Raw genomic sequence first — 5,841 nt, forward strand, 5'->3', positions numbered from 1 at the left:
ACTACACCACCCACGATTTGGAATTGGGTGCGGTTGTATTTGCTTTGAAGTTATGGAGACATTACTTGTATGGAACCAAGTGCATTTTATTCGGATCACAAGAGTCTTCAGCATTTGTTCAATCAGAAGGAGTTGAACATGCGTCAAAGGCGATGGATGGAAACTCTCAATGATTATGACTGTGAGATAAGATACCATCCAGGCAAGGCAAATGTAGTTGCCGACGCCTTAAGTAGAAAGGAAAGGGTTAAACCGATCAGAATCAATGCCAAGCGCATTGAGATAAGGAATAATTTGAATGAAAGGGTGTTAGCTGCACAGAAGGAAGCTGTGCTGGAAGCTAACTATCCTGCAGAAAAGTTGGGAGTAACTGAGGAGCAGTTATCCCACGACAAAGATGGAATGTTACGACTAAACGGACGAATATGGGTTCCAGTATATGGAGGACTTCGGGATGTTATCCTCCAGGAAGCCCACAGCTCTAAATACTCCGTTCATCCTGGAGCGGATAAGATGTACCAGGATCTGAAGTCAAACTACTGGTGGATTGGTTTGAAAAAGTCCGTGGCCGAGTATGTGGCCAAATGTTTGACTTGTGCGCAAGTCAAGGCTGAGCATCAGAAGCCGTCAGGTTTGCTTCAACAACCTGAAATTCCCGAGTGGAAATGGGAAATGGTGACAATGGATTTCATCACCAAGTTGCCAAAAACGAAAAAGGGAAATGATACCATATGGGTCATAGTTGACAGACTGACTAAGTCAGCTCATTTTCTACCCATCAAAGAGACGTATAGCTCGGATATGTTAGCTCAATTATACGTCGATAAGATAGTAGCGCTACATGGTATACCTATATCTATCATCTCTGATAGGGATACTAGATATACGTCACATTTTTGGAAGAGTTTCCAACAGTCGTTGGGCACTCGTTTGAATTTTAGTACGGCTTACCATCCTCAGACTGATGGTCAGAGTGAGCGTACTATTCAAACCCTGGAAGACATGCTTCGTGCATGTGCGATCGACTTAGGTGGTAGTTGGGATAAGCACCTACCACTGATTGAATTCTCCTACAACAATAGCTACCATTCCAGCATAAAGGCTGCGCCTTTTGAGGCCCTATACGGTAGGAAGTGTAGATCACCCATTTGTTGGGCGGAAATTGGAGATGTCCAGTTGTCTGGACCAGATATCGTCTTTGAGACGACAGACAAGATCGTTCAGATCCGTGATCGTTTGAAAGCTGCCAGGGATAGGCAGAAAAGTTATGCGGATCCTAAGCGCAAAGATTTTCACTTTGATGTAGGTGAAAAAGTGTTGCTTAAGGTATCACCTTGGAAAGGTGTAATGCGATTTGGAAAGAAAGGCAAGCTAAGCCCGAGATATATAGGACCTTTCGAGATAATCGAACGTGTCGGGGCAGTCGCTTACAAGTTAAACTTGCCTGAAGAGCTTAGTGCCATTCATAATGTGTTTCATATCTGTAATTTGAAGAAGTGTTTCGCTGACGATTCACTGGTTATACCGCATACAGATATACACATAGACGAAAGTCTAAAATTTGTGGAAAAACCTTTGTCGATTGAGGATCGACAGGTAAAGAAGCTTCGAAGGAAGCACGTGCCTATTGTTAAGGTCAAGTGGGATGCCCGTAGAGGACCCGAATACACGTGGGAAGTGGAATCCACGATGAAAGAAAAATATCCCCATTTGTTTGAATAAATCTCGGGGTCGAGATTTCTTTTAAGGGGGTGAGGATGTAACACCTCGAAAAATTTCGTCCAATAATGTCTTGACACGTGTCATAAGGTTCCGTTATGTGAAAACATACTTTAGAGGGACTAAAAGTGACAAACAGTGAAAACTATGGAACGTAAGGGTCCAAAGTGTCAACAAGGGATAAATAGACTCTATGATAACCCTACATAATGTTTATAACCTTTAACGGATGGTTCATGGATCATACGACGCGGAAATTGCACTAAAGTGAAGTATTGTAAACTATAGGGGCCAAAAGTGTCAACATGTTCAATTTATACCTCTGAGTGAACTTTTGGCAGACCCGAAGCTTTGTATAGCTAAAATATACTCACTAGAATATGTGGTAAAAATTTCATGAAGTTTCGTCAACGTATGAGAAAGTTATGGCCAAAACCGTACTTAAGGGACTAGAAGCGTCAACGTCGAATTCAGGACTTTTCGGTTGAGCGCAAAATTATCCGAGGGCATTACCATGTTGGTAAAAGTCCTAAGGTTCATAAAAACCAAGATTGGGGGTTTACGGGTCGAGAAAAGTAGCCGAAACATCACGTTCAAGCTCAGGGACCAATTCTGTCAATACACGAAAGTTGTTTGGCTGAACCAGAGGCCAGGCGACCCGCCTGGGATTGCCCAAGCGGGCCGCGTGGGTTGCCCAGCGACAGAAATCGTGTTTGGGTCATATTTGAGTCCGATTTTGAGTTGCTAACAGCTGGACTTGCCTCCTCTTGCACCAATAACATTACATGCAAGCCTACATCAACAGTAAACCTCAAATATTCAGCTTTAAATCCGAATTTGGCTCATTCTTGATCAATTACACTAGTAACCAAGAACACCAAGACTTGCAAGAGCTCTCAAAGCTTTTCTGGAGCATTTCTGAAGATCAAGGCCGACTCCTAGTGATCATATAACATCTATAGGACTATTGTAAGCCTTCAATTCGTTATTTAATCCATTCATGTTGTGTTAATTAGTAAAAGTCAAACTGGGTGTTCATAACCTTTGACTTTCTGATTAAACGAATTTCTTTCAGAAATTTCTCGAATTGAAACTTGTTATAGATTGGTATTTATGTGGGAAACAAACCCTCTAAAGGGTACTAACTGATTCCCACTACATGCATGCTTAATGTCGAGTCAAACCAAATTTTAAAAAGTCAACAGAAGTGATTTTTGCGAAAAATGACATGATTAATGATATAGATGACATGCAACCTGATTGATCATTGAAAATAACTTGTAACATATATATAAATGTGTTTTAATCATCATCAACTCGACACTCTATAGTATAGCCACGAATCGGAACCGAAAGTATTGTAAAACGATTATTTCGTAGACTATCGATTCGGATTCATACATGCATGTACAAGATCTGTATTGGATAGCATTTTTGACTATTTTTATTTTAGTTAAACTTTCTGGAATTTTCCTTGATTGAGTCTATGTTTAGCCTATTCGAATGCTTGTTTCCGGTTTATGCATAAAGTTGACTATTTTGCCCTTTTTGATTTAAAACGGGATTTTTGGAAAAGTGAAAGGATGGAAATCTTTATTTTTATTATATAAACTTGCACCGAAAGTTTCGGATCAGTTGGTGGTCCAGATTGTGAGTTATGGCCATTAGCGTAAACTATGTTATAAATTTACATAAACGGTCCTTTTTGCGTAGAACCCGTTTTTGGCCACGTTTTGGTACAAAACTTTTTACCAACTGATTATATATAATATTCTGGGAATTTTGATGATTTTTAAGTAATTTTTGGCTGAACGGATCCTAGATCACCTAGCCATTTCGGTTTATGTCGGTTTTGACCGTTTTCGCCATAAAATGAGTTTTACACATCCTTTTGACCCGAAACCTTTTTCTACTGATTTTGTATGATGAATAAATTATTATAAGACTTCTGGAAATATAAAAATCTCAGATTTACTGTGAAAACCCGAAAACGCCCTTAAATCGTATTTTTAGCGTTTTAAGCGCATAGTAAGCGTTGTACTTGTTTTATACCTACAAGACTTATACCTACTGATGTAAATCACATATTTTCATATAATAACAGTAAGTATGATATTTTGAACTCAGATTTCCAGTTTTGGCATTTTTAGCCCTTGTGAAATTACTAAATTACCCCTACAGTGCATAGTTTGGTTTTAAATGATATATTTGGTATATGGGTCATACCCTACTGATATAATATGTTATATTAAGTATATTTACTGTATGAACCAGACCCGCAACTCAGATTTCTAATTTTACCCTTTTATTATCTTTTAAATGACCAAAATGCCCTTCTAAGGCATAAATTGAGTTTAAAATTATCCCGGGCAATATAGGACATAACTTACTGATATAATATCATATTCTAAGCATATTACTTCAGGAAACTTGCATTTGAATCTTTTGGCTACCCGTATCGCCCTCATCGCGTTCGGTTCGGTTTACGTAACTAGTTTGCGTAAATTGACCGAAACGGGTCAAACAATATCGTTTTTACTTCAAAATCCAGAATGTATTTAGTATACCCATATTATACAAGTATTTGAACTTGTCGGGTCTAAATCACATTCTATCCGGTCTTTCGCTTAATCGTGCGTAAACCGTATCATTCCTAAAACTAACCGGTCAAAGCTTAAGCTTAAATAAAAGGCCGTTAGGAATCTAATAGGTTAATTATAAACCTTTGTTCCAAATTAGGAAGCCCGGTAAAAGCTACCACCACTTATCGTTTGTGACTTATACTTGCTCAGGTAAATACATTTTGACTTATTTTCCCTATACGGGCTTGGGGTACGGTATTTAAAATACCGCTTGATCGGGCGCACAAGTCCTGCTCCCTACGGGTGTTCAGTCTTGAATAGCTTGTGTGATTTCGTTTAAACAGTCTTGTCTTACTTAAAGGCTTTGGGGGGTTATTGACCATGTCCCGGATATCCTTGGCATTATCTTACGAGATGGCCACGACCAGAGCACGGGGTGTAGGCGTACACCCGTCGTGTATAACTCTTTGATGTGGTGTGTCAATTAAATCTCTAGCCCGGACAGTAGATCCCGGGCCACCAGAGATATAAGTGCATGTAAATCGTTCACAAGTTTATATTATATAATTATCCCAAGTTAATAAAATATTTATGCCTTGTGCATTTAAATAAATTTTAAATCATTTTCAAAATGAGTCGGTTGATTTGTATTTACCAGTGTAAACTGACGTATTTTTCCCAAAAGATTAAGTGCAGGTACTATACGGAAATAGGCTGGCTGTTTCCTAGAGAGCGTCCACAATAGTCTCGCAAACTCGGACGACATTTATCTGTTGAACTATTTATTTCTATTTTTATTTGATCCGCCTGTGGATCCATTTCAACTACTGTGATATTATTATTACACTTTATTTAAAAGTTGAAATGTTCTATTCTGCTTCCGCTGTGCATTATTATATTGTGTTGATTGTCTATGACGATGCCAACTACGTCACTGTACCCCACACCGGGCCCACCGGTGACACGTGGAAATCGGGGGTGTGACAATAATTGACTTTCTCCGATTTCTGCCCAACATACTGGAGTTCTGCACTTACGTCCGTACAGTGCTTCGAATGGTGCAGTGTCGATACTTGAATGATAGCTATTGTTATAGGAGAATTCAATTAATGGTAAATGGTTATCCCAATTACCTCCAAAGTCAATTACACATGCTCTGAGCATGTCTTCCAGAGTTTGGATTGTCCTTTCACTTTGTCCGTCGGTCTGTGGAGGATATGCAGTACTGAGATTAAGTCGGGTTCCCATTGATTCTTGGAAACTGGTCCAAAATCGGGAAGTGAAACGACTATCTCTATCCGATACAATGGAGAGTGGAACTCCATGTAAGGATACTATTTCATCCACATATAGCTTGGCTAATCTTTCCATGCTAAAGGTTTCCTTGATTGGTAGAAAATGAGCTGATTTGGTTAATCGGTCCACGATTACCCAAATAGCATCATTACCTTTTCTGGTTTTGGGTAACTTAGTAACAAAGTCCATTGTTATAAGTTCCCATTTCCATACAGGCATTTCTAATTGTTGCAGTAAGCCTGAA

This window comes from Helianthus annuus, chromosome 1 (assembly GCF_002127325.2).
Source record: "Helianthus annuus cultivar XRQ/B chromosome 1, HanXRQr2.0-SUNRISE, whole genome shotgun sequence".
Classification (NCBI taxonomy): Eukaryota; Viridiplantae; Streptophyta; class Magnoliopsida; order Asterales; family Asteraceae; genus Helianthus; species Helianthus annuus.